Raw genomic sequence first — 15,591 nt, 5'->3', positions numbered from 1 at the left:
TTCCTCATGACCACTAAACATGAAGCTAATTTCACATTTCCTTTAGATTACTCCTCATTTTACTTAATTTTGGGTCCTCAGTTCTTGGGTTTATTCTTTTTTTCCTGCTTTCCCAAGCTATACTAGTTTCCTGTTCCACAGTTTTAAAAGCTATCTATAAGGAAACTTTCAAATTTACATCACACTCCTGTACTTTTCTCAACTCCAGACTCAATTATGTAATGGCTTATCAGATAACTGCTTCAATAACTGAAAGCATCTCAAATTTAATGTGTTTAAAATTGCAATTCTGATTTCCACCCCATCTTCAAATTGTGCTCCCCAGTCTTCTACCCATCAGGAAATTCCAACCTAATCTTCCTAGTTTGTACTGTAGAGCATACTTTGAAATCATACTAGATGTTCTCTTTTCTCTTTTTCTGACAGTTTGTATCCAATCCAATTTTGAACTTTCAAAACAAATTAAGTTCTGACTCTTCCTCATAACCACTAATGCCACTAACCATAGTCTCAAATTATATCCAAACATACATACATACATATATGATTGCAGTAGTCCTCCGACTCACACACCAACACCATGTTTGGTAGGTAAATGTTTTTCCTACCCTATTTTAGCATTTCTTCTATGATTTCTATTTTTTTTTCCATTGATTTCATCTTTGACCTTTAGTTCTTTGGAAATTCTCACATCCATAGTCATAGACCACTGGTCCTCTAAATTAGAACCAAGGCAGTATATTAGCTCTGTACATCACTGATTTCACAGTGGCACAAAAATACTAAAAGAATCATACTGACAATGTAAAAATTATGTTTGGGCATCTGTCTCACTATAGATTATATTGTATTTGTTTCTTGACAAAAGGTAATGTTAGAAAACATCCAACTGTGTTTTTCATAGATTATGAACAAACCTGCTGCTGAAACATAGACAAACAAATTGTGCTCATCAAGCATTAATGCTACCATCTGCAAAATGAAACATATTTTAAATCTACTTGAAAATCTCTGAAGTCAAGGGTAAAATTATTACTTGTCACTTTAAATTCCTAGTAAACTTGTCAAAAATATTTTGGCCTGTTTCCTGGTGAAGAATAATAATTCCCTATCTCCAAAATTACTAAGAATTTTGAAGTTTACCTCAGAGAAAATTATCGTAAATCAATAGTCTTTACCTTCAATATAAAATTTCACTTCAGATTGATTAGTGTGAACATTGGAGGACTCAAAAGTTGCAGGACTTAACACTAGAGTTAAGAAGAAACTCTTCAATTAGTCTAAGTGGGTTTAATCTTATAGTGACAAAGATGAGGAAACAAATTTTCCTTTGTGAAATGAACATAGAAATCAAACCTTCTGAAAACCAAGATACAAAACTTAGAGCAACAAAGAATATAGCAAAGCAACATTTATTGAATCATACCTCTGTCCCAGTCTTAATGCTTGTCAAGTTATTATCATCATGTTACCTAAATCTTACAACAAGAATTGAACACACATCTGTTTAACTCCATAGACACTGCTCTAAACAACTCTATTATATTCTCTTGGAAATTAATGGTAATAACTACATAACTAGCTTTTCTCACTTATTTTCTTATTTAAAACTGAAAATAGCTGGACATGGTGGCACACACCTGTAATCCCAGCAGCTCAGGAGACTAAGGCAGGAGGATCACAAGTTCAAAGCTAGCCCCAGTAACTTAGTGAGGCCTAAGCAACTTAGGGAGACCCTGTTTCAAATGTTTTAAAAAATGGACTGGGGATATAGCTGGAAGCATCCTTTGGTTCAATCCCTGGTACAAAAAAAAAAAAAAAAAAAAAAAAAAAAACCTGCCAGTAACTCTGTAAAGTATTTAACCATATTGAATTAAAGCATAAACAGAGTATTCCAATTTCACAATGTCAGTGGTAGACTTGAACCCAAAGACCATACTTGAATTCCATTTTTCTAAACCTTCAAAAAGAGGAGGTATCTGAAATAATAATTCCAAAATTCTGGAAAAAATAATTCCAAAATTCTGGAGTCTATCACAGCTATCAAAAATATGAGGTACTTTTTTCTCTTAAAAGACAAAATAAGCAAATGTTAACAGTGTTAATTATTTGAGACAGACCAGCCCTTGCCACAGAAGTATTAGTGAGGAAGCAAAAAATATATCTCCTACATATAACTCATTATAATAATAAGTATGTATACCCTAAAGAAGATAACTGGAAAATGATATCATCAAATATCCAATCAGGAAGATAGAAAATATTCAATGCTTCAAATAGAAGGAATATTTAATTCTGGGTGTTCTCTGTCATATGTTAAAGTTAAAAAAAAAAATGACCCTAATATAGAATACTGTTTACTACAGGTTGGAAAAGGAACTGGGAGAGGATAGATAGAGGTTTGATGAGTTCGTGCTGTATCCTGAAATATCACACCAAACTCCATTAGTAGGAACAATTAATACATATTTATTAAAAGTAAGGGGCACAGATTAAAATTAGCAAAGGGAGAAAGCATACTGGGTAAAAATCAGGAGCGAGCAGGCACAAATCTCCACCTGTCCTCTCTCAGAGAGAACTGTCCTCCGATACTCAGAAAAGAAAAACACAAACAAAACCAAAAACAGGCATTCATCAAAAATAGTATCATCAGCCTTTACTATCTAATTAAACTGGTACCTTAAGCTATCAAAGCCTCAGGCCTTCAAAAGCAGATATTCACTGTAAATCACATTGTCAGCTTAACTCTCTGATCACATAGGTACTTTATGCCCTAAGACTTGAGACATAAAGAAATACGACTTTTAGACAGATTCCAAGGGCTCAGAATTCATCTCTCCATAGTCAACCAAGACCATTCCTAAAGACAAGCCTCTCTTGTGTGTGTCAGGAATCCAGCAACCTACGCTCAAGTTGATCTTTTCTGCACATGAGGTGGCCCAGGAGCAGTGCTATCAGGAGACAGTAATGTCCATGTCTAGCACTGGCATAGCAAAGAGAGCTTGGGGAGGCATCTACATAGCTGGTGTTTAGAGAGCATGGTGGTGGGCAGGGAGTGTAAAGCTGACACTGAGAAGTATTGTGGAAGGTTTAGCTGTTTTGTTTTAAGAGACTGTAGCACAACTGGTGCTGGGAGAGGCAAAAGGTGGGCCTTCAGAGCTACACCTGTCTTGTCCTGCTTAAACAACACTGCTAAGAACTGAAAATAAGAAACCCCTCCCACATTCTCACTCCTCACTTTCCTCTGATGCCTCCCTTAGGCCTTTATCTTTAATGTCTTATTTTTGGCCAATAAGTCTGAGAAATTTATTATCCAAACTCCTTCCTTGGAAGAGAGTCAATAGGTTATATCATCCTTTTAAATAAGAGAGCAGTAAACCATCACACCCCTAAACCTCTCCTTTCCATTCCCAAGAACCTAGCCAAGTCAAGGGAACAATGAAAGCAGGCCCAGCCTGCAATGCCCAGGTATGTATTATCTTGAAGACTGACTCACACTTCCTGGAAACGAGGGAAAACCAGTGTGATCTGTAGAAACTGTGTTCTTGCTTGAATAAAAAGACAACTGTTTGTTCCTTGGAATGTTGATTGTGCAGTGGAACCAAGCAAGCTAATGATGTTGCTCTTTATGTTATGAAACCTAATAAAGCCCCTCTCCCTGGGGTAACTGACAAAAACAGTTAGGTGCTAATCCAGGTGGTCACCTCTGAACAAGGTGCCATGAGGGATGGAGATACTGCTTTCTGGAGAAGCACCGTGAGGTATGGAGATGCTATCTCTCCAGACCATTGCCACTGGACCTTATGTCTTGCATGCCATCTCTAGGTGTCTTCTTTGATCTCCATGTAGTCTATTTGTACTGTCCTGGCACATATGGGCCATGGGCAGTACAGCTGGTAAATAATCTTCATACTAACTATTAACTACTAGTTAGTTAACAGCAGAATACCAACTTAATACTTTTTTTTTCTTTTGTACCAATGGTCTCTCCACCACATACTGATAACTAAATTGGTAAGAAAAGCAATTAAGCAAATTGATATTTGGATCATCAAAGGAGGATTACATAACCTCCAGTTTTTGCAGAACTTTAAAAGTAGAATCCCCTAACAAAACAAAAAATTACAAGATATTAGAAATCTTCTATACTTCTCAACTTTCTCTTTGACCTAAGTTGACTCACAATTATCCCTGGTTTGAGTATCATTATCTACAGAGTGAATTATTAGAACTATTAATTCATTTTCAAGTTAAGATTTGAACTAACAAAGCTGGTCACCCAAATTCATTTTGCTAAATAAGCAATGCATTGAATTTATATTCTTTTTAACTACTTGGTTTTGGTTGATCAGTCCTCCTTTTTCTTTCATAAGATCATAGTAAGGAAAATTAAATCATTCTTTGCTCTGCAGGTGAGAGTAAGGGGCAGAGAGATCAGGAGAGTACCACCTGCTCATTCTAACTGATGGATGATTTTCTTTAAGACAAATCTTTAGGTGAAAAGACCATCTGTTGTCCAAATGTATCTGCAATCTGTCTACTGGGGACAGTAAAACTGCTAGCACCACATGTTAAATGCACATATGTTTTTAAATTCCTTCCTATAAAATACCTTTACAACATATTTACATCCATGTCAGTCGGAGGAATAACCAGTTCTTCAGTTTGGATAGTTTATAACAACTTCCCCAAAACACATAAGGTTTTTAAAGATTTCATTCTTTTAATATGTTGCTCACAATACACAGTCATAATTTCTGAATATAAGTGCAAAATATGCAGCTTTAATAATCATGCCAGATTATCTTAGGTTAATTTGAGTATTACTGATCAAAGGATTGACCCTCTGTTTTGCTAATTTTAGTGACATATTTATTTAGTTTCTAACATATTTATCCAATATAATTATTATAATAACTTAGATAAGTTTCAAATATTCAACTTACTGCAGTACAAAGGTCTGTGTATAATGAAAGAATTTCAAACTCAAACTTTGCAAAAATGAAGTATGCTGGAAATGATTGGATTCACACAGTATTAATAGAATTTTACATGGGTTACTTATTAAGGTTGTACAATAAAATAATATAATACCAAGGTTCTTCTCACCCCACTGAGAAATGGGCGATTACTCATTACCCATGAAGAGAAAGTCTCTGTTTAATTTCTGAATTCTTTCTTAGAAACCTCATCTTCATATGTGGGTTTTTGAGGATGGAGTGGTTGGTTGTGATAAATTTTTCCTGACAAAAAGAATGACTCCATGATTGGCTTCAAAGGTAAATGGGTTACACATTGCATAAGAATTTAATGCTCCTTCCTATGCAATCTCAAGTGCTCACCTCCCTTCTTCTCATGTCAATAGTAAATTCAATGCTCTTTGTTTAACTGTTCCTTGTTGAACAGGTTATATATGCACAACAGATTTCTGAATTGCTGATGACAAAGGGAATCAAATTGAAAAGCTCTCATTTACTTCTTTGGAAGAAGTTTACAATCAACTCTAAGTTTTAATTTTAAAAAAAAAGGAAACTAATTTTATCACATTTTGCAAGTTTTTTATTGTTTTGTTAACTCTTTATTTCATTTTTTTTTCAGTGTATCTAAAAGTTCTCACCTTTATTTCCCTTCTTAGTGATTTTTGGTGATGAACTTTTTCCTTAATACCCATCAAGGCAATATTGGACATAAAAACTTCATAAACAGGTCTTTCTTTTTCTCCTTTTTTCTAGAACTCCATTAAGGGTTTGTGGCTTCCTGCAAATTTAAAACTAATCCTTTACTGGACATGATGGCTCATGCTTGTAATCCCAGCAGCTCAGAAAGCTGAGGCTGGAGGATCGAGAGTTCAAAGCCAGCCTCAGCAAAAGTGAGTCACTAAGCAATTCAGTGAGACCTTGTCTCTAAATAAAATACAGAATAGGACTGGGGATGTGACTCAGTGGTCAAGTGCCCTTGAGTTCAATCCCCAGTACCAAAAATAAAAAAATAAAAAATAAAAAAATTAATAATCCTTTGAGGAATTGAGACACCCAAAATGATAGATTCTCCCAGAATTTCAGATTCCATTGTTTGAATGGAAAATTTATTTTGTTTCTCAAATTCCATTATGTTTTTGAAACATTGAAAGGACATAATTCTTCTTTTTATGTCTAAGAAAATAATCTAAAACATTATTTGTATATAAATTTTAAATAACATCTCTGTTATATCAGTGGATTAATAATATTTTATGCACAATATTTGCAACAGTTTTATAAAGGTGAACAAATGCAATTCTTTTTTCACTGCGTAACCCCTTATTTGACTCTTAAATGTCCTTCAAAAGTCAATTATCTCAAGACTTGTTTCCCAGTCTGTTGCCCTATGTGGAAGTTGTAGATTCTTTAAGAGGATAGAGAGGTTGTAGGTCATTGTATGTATGACCTTGAATGGGATATTGAGACATTGGTTTCTTCCCATTTCTGTTTTTATTTGCTTTCTGAAGGCCATGAGGTGAACAGGATTCCTCTGCCATATACACCTACCATGATGTACTACCTTACTACAGGGCTAAAAGCAATGGAACTGACAATGGACTGACACTTCCAAAACTGTCAGTCAAAATAAACCTTTCACTTGTTAAGTTGATTCACCTCCAATATTTATTACAATAAAGGAAAACTAACTTATACAACTTAGAAATCAATTGTGTTGACTGTCTTATTTGCTATAATTATACTAAGTTCTCCTGCCTTGCTATTTGGGCTGTCTTTTCTAAGTATAAATTTCCTATCCTGAAGTGTGTCATAGAAATCACTCATTCATGAGACAGTGAATGAACTTTCATAGAGATCCTTTGCTTCTACTTCTGATTCACTCAATCCCTGATTGAAGATCTATTACTTAAGATCAATGTTGACTCACACAAACAAGATCTCACTTGACAGATGGAAAAAAAAGATCTAACAATAACAAACACTAGAGCAATTCTGTTCTAAACATAAGCCAGAGGATAGAAAAATAAAAGCTCTATAAAATCAAAGTTTTCAAAGTAAAGACAAAAGTAATGTAATTTAATTCAACCTTTTATCTGATGCTCTAATCCGGTTTATCCCTTGTCCATAAAGGGTTTGGTAAACTCTGAGCTTGGAGATGTCTAGAGAAGAAAAGCACTGTTTCCTTCCATGCTGACTCAGAGGCTTACTACATTACAGCTTCTGCTTCACAGTGCTGTTTCTAGCTCTCTAATTTTCACAGAGTAATGCTAATCTCTTCCTAAAAAAGCCTCATAACCATTTGAGGAAAGTCATGGTAGTCTCTTTTACACACAAGTCTTTCAAATTTGAGCAATACTTTATGTTTTTAAATTAAGTTCACCTGTCATCTTAGTCCTAGTTTTCTGTAATGTAAATTCTGTGACCAGCAGACTCAAGCCAGAATATTTCTTCCATTAGAAACACGTTTTTCCATAGAAGTCTGATATTATGTTAATGTTACACCCAGTTCCTTTGCTGCCTTGTATTGCACTTACCCCACCCCAAATTTCTGTCATAGGCAAAATAAAGATATCATACCTGAGTCATCAAAACCTGTGAATGTTTTTTATATGGGAAAACACACTTCAAAGATGAAATTAGATTAAAGACATTGGGATGGAGAGATTGTCCTCATTAACTGTGGTGGTACAAATGTAATCACAAGGGTCCTTATTTTGGGAAGGCAGTAGGATCAGTCAGAAAAGGAGAGATGCCATGACAGAAACAGAAGGCAGAGGGATGCTACTATTGGAGGAGAGGCATCCTCTAGAACCTGGAAAAGGGCAGAGCGTCTCCCCAGAGCCTTCAGAAGGAGCACAGCACTGCTGACACTCTTGATGCTGATTTCATCCCCTTTGCGCTCCACTGTAAGAGTCTCACCTTTGGAACTAGAGAAGAAATAATTCATTGTTTTAAGCTGATAAGTTTATGGAGACTTGTTAAAGCAGAGTTTAGAAACTCATACTATTCCTAATACATCTTCATATTGCTTCTAGCCATGTGGTACTTATGAAAGTTATTCTTGATTCTTATAAAGCAAGTTATATTTATTTTTTTTAAATTTTAAATTATTGGGTCCATCTCATATCACCACTCTTTCAATACATTTTAGATGCTTATTTTGACCTCATTTGCTAGACTTATCACAACCCAATTTACCAAAACCCTAACAGTAAAATATGATGGTTAACTGTAAAATGTTCTGTAAATAATAGAACTTGATATATATGAAATGCAATTGAGGATTTATGTACAGCATGAATTAATCATGTGCCATTTTTCAAGCACTGTAAAAAACATTTTGCATTCACTATCATGTTAAATTCTGTAACCTCCACCCTATTTGTCTTTGTTATCTTCATATATGAAATTACTGAACTGTGGTCAAGCACCAATTTGCCTAATAATAACATCATTGGCTACAAATTGTTGAAAGTGGGAATCAACTCTTCTTGATTTTTTTCTAGTTTTTAGCAACATCCTATGAATAAAAAGACTTGACAAATATTAATGACCATATTTTTCAATAGTAAAACTAAGTGATTTTGTTAATTAATACAATTCAATTCCAGAACTTTACATTTGAAGTATTCAAGACAAAGAAAATGCAAATTAAAACAATTCTAAGATTTTACCTTACTCCAATTAGAATGGCTATTATCAAGAACACAAACAATAATAGATGACGGCATGGATGTGGGGAAGGGGCAACTTTTACATTGCTGGTGGAGTTGCAAATTGGTACAGCCACTCTGGAAAGCAGTGTGGAGAATCCTCAGAAAACTTGGAATGGACCCACTTTTGACCCAGTTATCCCACTCCTCAGTTTATACCCAAAGGACTTAAAATCAGCATACTACAGTAACGCAGTCGCAACAATGTTTATAGCAGCTCAGTTCACAATAGCTAGATTGTGGAACCAACTTGGATGCCCTTCAACAGATGAATGGATAAAGAAATTGTGGTATGTATACACAATGGAATATTATTCAGCCATAAAGAATAATAATATTATGGCATTTGCAAATAAATGGAATTGGATAATATCATGCTAAGTGAAATAAACCAATCCCAAAAAACCAAAGGCCAAATGTTTTCCCTGATAAGTGGAGAAGGACATATAATGGGGGTGAGGAGTGTGGGGAGTAAAAGAAGAATGGAGAAACTTTGGATTATGTAAAAGGAAATGAGAGGGAGGGGAGTATGAAAAATGGTGGAATGAGACAGACATCATTACCCTATGTACATGTATGATTACACAAATGGTATGAATCTACATCGTGCACAACCATAGAAATGAAATGATATACTCCATTTGTGTACAATGAATCAAAATGCAGCCTGTAAAAAATTAAAATATAAATAATTTAAAAAATGATTCTCAATGCATTAAAATATTAACAAAGTAAAATAGAAATATCAACCACTAACTTTTGTAATAACAATTTCATTAAAAAATTGCTGATCAATTGGTGGACTGTCAGGCAAGTCTGTATTCAGTTTTGTGACCTATGTATCTCAACTGAAATACAGATTTGTTTCAGTCTCATTCTGGGATAAAACACTTTTAAATTGGCATGCATAACTAAAAAATAAATAGAAGTTGTGAACAGGACTGTCATCAATATTCATTTAAAAGAATGAGCTTGTATCTTCAAAATGTTCAGGTCATGAATTATCTACCTTGATTTTTTGGGAAATAGAATTTAAAAGTAAAAAATAGATATAAAGCAACATGGTATTATTAGGTAGTGCTCCATGAACAATTAGTTGCTATGCAACGAACTTTAAACAGTAACTGAAAAATGATTTTTATGGAATAATATTCTTCTGCTGAACTCAACTTATGCATATATAAATGAGAAATGTTCAGTCTTACCCCAATTCCAGTTTGATTTGTATCTTTAATATGATTTCATTATATGAAAGAAGAGTGTCTTATTTGACTGTTAACCACATGTCACTATCAGCTTTGAATGGGTGTCATGTCCATCTATACAAAGAAAACAGTTGAAGACAGAAATAGTAGTGTTCAGTGTGACTTTTTAAAAATTATTATTATTATTATTATTATTATTTGTTATACTTTACAGTAGAATGTATTTTGATATATCATGCATACATGGAGTGTAACTTCCCATTTTTGTGGTTGTACAGATGTGGAGTTACATGGTTGTATATTTATATAAGAACACAGGAAAGTTATGTCCAATTTATTCTATTGTCTTTCCTATTAACATCCCCACTTCCTTCTCTCCACTCCATTGTACAGTTCAGTGAACCTCCCCTTCTCTTATCCCCCACCTCACCTATTATAAGTCAGCATCCACATATAAGAGAGAACATTTGGCCTTTGGTTTTTAAGGATTGGCTTATTTCACTTAGCATGATAGTCTCCAGTTCATCCATTTACCAGAAAATTTCATAATTTCATTCTTATTTATGACTGAGAAATATTCCATTGTGTGTACACATCACGTTTTCTTTATCCATTCATCTGTTGAAGGGCATCTAGGTTGGTTCCATAGGTTAGCTATCATGAATTGACCTGCTATAAACATTGAAGTGACTGCATCACTATAGTAAGCAGATTTTAAGTCCTTTGGGTATATACCCAGGAGTGGGATAACTGGGTCAGATGTGGTTCCATTCCAAGTTTTCTGAGGACTTTCTATAGTGCTTTCCAGAGTGGTTACACCAATTTGCAGTTCCACAGCAATATATGAGTGTACCTTTTTCCCAACATCCTCACCAAAATTTATTTCACTTGTATTCTTGATAATTGCATTCTGACTAGAGTGAGATGAAATCTCAGTGTAGTTTTAATTTGCATTTCTCTAATTGCTAGTGATGTTGAACATTTTTTCATATATTTGTTGACTGATCATATTTCTTCTGTGGTGTGTCTGTCCATTTCCTGAGACCATTTATTGATTAGGTTATTTGATTTTTACATCATACATACATAATCTAAAGTGAGTTCTTTATATATCTTGGAGGTTAATGCGCTATCTGAGTTGCAGGTGGCAAAGATTTTCTCCTATTCTGTAGGCTCTCTCTTTGCACTCTTAATTGTTTCCTTTACTGTGAAGAAGCTTTTTAGTTTGATAACATTCCATTTATTCTTTATTTTACTTCTTGCACTTTAGGAAGTCTTGTTGAAGAATTTGGTTCCTAAGCCAACATGATGGAGAATTGTGCCTACTTTTTCTTCTACTATGCACAGCATCTCTGGTCTAATGCCTAGGTCCTTGATTCACTTTGAGTTTTGTACAGGGTGAGAGATTGGTATCTAATTTCATTTTTTTACATATGGATTTCCAGTTTTCCCAGCACTATTTGTTGAATAGACTGTCCTTTTCTCCCATGTTTGTTTATGGTGCCTTTGTCTAGTATGAGATAACTGAATTTATGTGCCCTTGTCTCTGTGCCTTCTATTCTGTACCATTGGTCTTCAGGTCTGTCATGGTGCCAATATCATGCCATTTTTGTTACTATAGCTCTATAATGTAATTTAAGGTCTGGTATTGTGATGCCTCTTGCTTCACTTTTCTTGCTAAGGACTACTTTGGCTATTCTGGGCCTCTTATTTTTCCAAATGAATTTAAAGATTTTTTTTTCTATTTCTATGAAGAACATCATCAGAAATTGAATAGGAATTGCATTAAATCTGTATAGCACATTAGTTAGTATGTTCATTCTGAAAATATTAATTCTGCCTAACCAAGAACTTGGGAGATCTTTACATCTTCTAAGGTTTTCTTCAATTTCATTCTTTAGACTTCTGTATTTTTCTTTTTTTATTTTTATATTTTACAGACTGCATTTTGATTCATTGTACACAAATGGGGTATATCATTTTGTTTCTATGGTTGCGTACCATATAGATTCATACAATTCATGTAATCATACATGTACATAGGGTAATGATGTCTGTCTCATTCCATCACTTCTCATACCCCCCTATAATTTCCCTCTATATAATCTAAAGTTCTTCCATTCTTCTGTCATCCATCATGCCATCATCCTCCCACCCCCATTATATATCATCACCCACTTATCAGGGGAATCACTCAGCCTCTGTTTTTTTGGGATTGACTTATTTCACCTAACATGACATTCTCCAATTCCATCCATTTATTTGCAAATGCCATAATATTGTTCTTCTTCATGACTGAATCATATTCCATTGTGTATATATACACCACAGTTTCTTTATCCATTCATCTGTTGAAAGTCATCTAGGTTGGTTCCACAATCTAGCTATTGTGAATTGAGCTGTTATAAACATTGATGTGGCTGTGTTAGGTTTTTTACCTCTTTTGTTAGACTGATTCCCAAATATTTTATTTTTTTTTGAGTCTATTGTGAAATTGATAGTTTTTCTAATTCCCATTCAGCTGATTCATCTCTGATATATAGGAACACAATGGATTTATGGGTATTAATTTTATGTCATGCTACTTTGCTGAATTCATTTATAAGTTCTAGAACTTTTCTAGTGGAGTTTTTTTGGTCTTCTAAATAGAGAATCATGTCATTAGCAAATAGGTACAGTTTGAGCTCTTCTTTTCCTATTCATATTCCTTTAATTTGTTTCTTCTAATTGTCCTCACCTGAGTTTCTAGGACTATGCTGAAAAGAAGTGGTGAAAGGGGGCATCCCTGTCTTATTCCAGTTTTTAAAGGGAATGCTTTAAGTTTTTCTCCATTTAGAATGATGTCTGGCTTGGGTTTAGCATTTCTCTAATTGATAGTGATGTTGAACATTTTTTTCATATATTTGTTGACTGTCCATTTCCTATGTCCATTTATTGATTGGATTATTTAATCTTTGGTGCTAAGCTTTAAAGTGTTAAAAGTTTTACTTTTACAATGTTCAGGTAACTTCCTACAATCCCTAATTTTTCTAGTGTTTTGAACATGAATGGTTGCTGTATTTTGTTAAATGCTTTTTCTGTATCTATTGAGATAATCATGTGATTCTTAAGTCTACTGATGTGATGAATTCTTTTTGTTGATTTCCTTATGTTGAGTCAAACTTGCATCCCTGGGAGGAACCCCACTTGATGATGATGCACTATCTTTTCAATATTATTTTTGTATGTGATGTGGTGGTATTTTATTAAGAATTGTTGCATCTATGTTCATCATCAATATTGGTCTGAAGTTTTCTTTCATTGATTTGTCTTTGTCTGGTTTTGGTATCAAGGTGATACCAGCTACATAGAAGGAGTTTAGAAGGATGCCTGTCTTTTCTATTTCACGGAATAATTTGAGTAGTGTTCATGTAAGTTCTTCTTTGAAGATCTGGTGGAGCTTGGCTAAGAATCTCTCTGGTTCTTGACTTTTCTGTCTTAGTAGGCTTTCGATGGCATCTTCAATTTCAGTGCTTGAAATTGATGTGTTAAAATTTTCTATATTCTCCTGATTCAATTTTGGTAGGTCATATGTCTCTAGAAATTTGTTGATGTCTTCAAGATTTTCAATTTCATTAGAGTGTAAATTTTCAAAATAGTTTCTGATTATCATCTGTATTTCAGTAGTGTGCATTATGAAATTTCCTTTTTCATTTTAGGAATTTGAGTTTTTTCTCTTTCTCTCCATTAGAGTGTTTTAGTCAGCTTTTTCACTGCCATGACTTAAAGACCTGACCAGAAAAACTGTACCTCAGGAAAGGTTTATTTGAGGGCTCACAGTTTCAGAGTTCTTAGTCCATAGAAGGCTGGCTCCAGTTCTCAGGACTTGAGGTGAGGTAGAATATCATGGTGGAAGAGTGTTGTGGACAGAACCAGCTCATAGGATGATCAAGAAGCAAAGAGAGAGAGAGGGGTCTGCACTGGTTAGATACAAATATATACCCCAAAGTTATGCCTCCAATTCCCACCTCCTCCATTCACATCCTTCCACTTCAGTTACCACTCAATTAATCCCTATTAGGGGATTAATTCACTGATTGGGTTAAGACTCTCACAATCCAATCATTTGAACCTTCTTGCATTGTCCCACACATGAGTTTTTGGGGGGATACCTCACATCCAAACCATAACAGAATGGCTAAGGGTTTATATTTTATTTATTCTTTCAAAGAACCAACTTTTTGTTTTGTCATTTTTAAATTGTTTCTTTGGTTTTGATTTCTTTGATTTCCACTCTGATTTTAATTATTTCTTGTCTTCTGTTTTGGTGTTGATTTGTTCATCTTTTTCTAGGGCTTTGAGATGTAATGCTAGGTTATTTATTTGTATAGTTTCTATTCTCTTAATGAATGAGCTCAATGCATAAACTTTCCTCTTAGAAACACCTTCATAGTGTCCCAGAGATTTTCATACGTTGTGTCACTATTCTCGTTTACTCTAAGTATTTTTTTTTAATTTTATCTCTTATTTCTTCAGTTAGCCATTGGTCATTGAATAGCATATTATTTAGTCTCCAGGTATTAGAGAACTTATATTTTTTGTTTTATCATTGAATTCTAATTTCATTGCTTTTTGATGTGATAGAATGCAGTACCTCTTTTTTTTTTTTTTTTTTTTTATTTGCTAAGAGTTGCTTTGTGGCCTAAGATCAGTACCCATGTGCAGCTGAAAAGAAGTGTATTCAACATGGACGGATGAAATGTTCTACATAAATCCATTAAGTCCAAAATAGTAATTGTATTGTTTTAGTTCTATAACTTCTTTAATTAGTTTTTGTTTAGAGGATCTGTCCAATAGTGAGAGAGGTGTGTTAAAGTCAACAGTATTATTGTGTTGTGGTCTATTTGGTTCTTGAAATTGAGAAGGGTGTGTTTGATTTATGTAGATGCTTTGTTGTTCAGGGTATAAATATTTATAATTGTTATGTCTTGTTGATGTATGATTCCCTTGAGTAGTATGAAATGAACTTCTTGGTTCCTTATGATTAACTTTGGCTTGAAGTCTCTTTATCTGCTTGTTTATGAAATCCAAGTGAATGGTATGTTTTTTCCTATCCTTTTACCTGCAGTCTCTGATCTTTTATTCCCTGTCATTTTGATATATTTCTGGTTTTTAATTTGAATTTTTTTCCTTTGATCCACTGTTCTTCTACTATAGTTCCTCCTTTTGCTGGTTTTCACTTTATTTTTCAATTCTTCTTAATGAAATATTGTATTGAGTATGTCTTATGGAATAAGCTTTCTAGTTGGGAATTCTTTTAACTTTTGTTTATCATGGAAGGTTTTTATTTATTAGCAATTCTAAAGATTAATTTTGCTGGATGGCATTCATTTTCTTTAAGAGTTTGATACATATTATTCCAAAAACTCCCAGCCTTGAGGGTCTGGGTTGAGGAATCAGCTGAAATTCAGATTGGTTTCCCTCTAAATGTGACAGATCATTTTTCTCTAGCAGTCTTTAAAATTCTATCTTTATTTTGTATATTAGGCATTTTCATTATAATGTGCCCTGGTGTGGATCTGTTAATTTTGTATAGTTGGGCATCCTGTAAGCCTCTCCTGTATCTGATATTCCATTTTCATTCTTTAGGTTTGGAAAATTTTCTGATATTATATCATTGAAAAGACTATGCATTCCTTTGGCTTATATCTCCAA

The sequence above is a fragment of the Sciurus carolinensis genome, chromosome 10, assembly GCF_902686445.1.
Source record: "Sciurus carolinensis chromosome 10, mSciCar1.2, whole genome shotgun sequence".
NCBI lineage: Eukaryota > Metazoa > Chordata > Mammalia > Rodentia > Sciuridae > Sciurus > Sciurus carolinensis.
The sequence above is the reverse complement of the archived record's forward strand: the minus strand, read 5'-3'. Positions refer to the sequence as shown.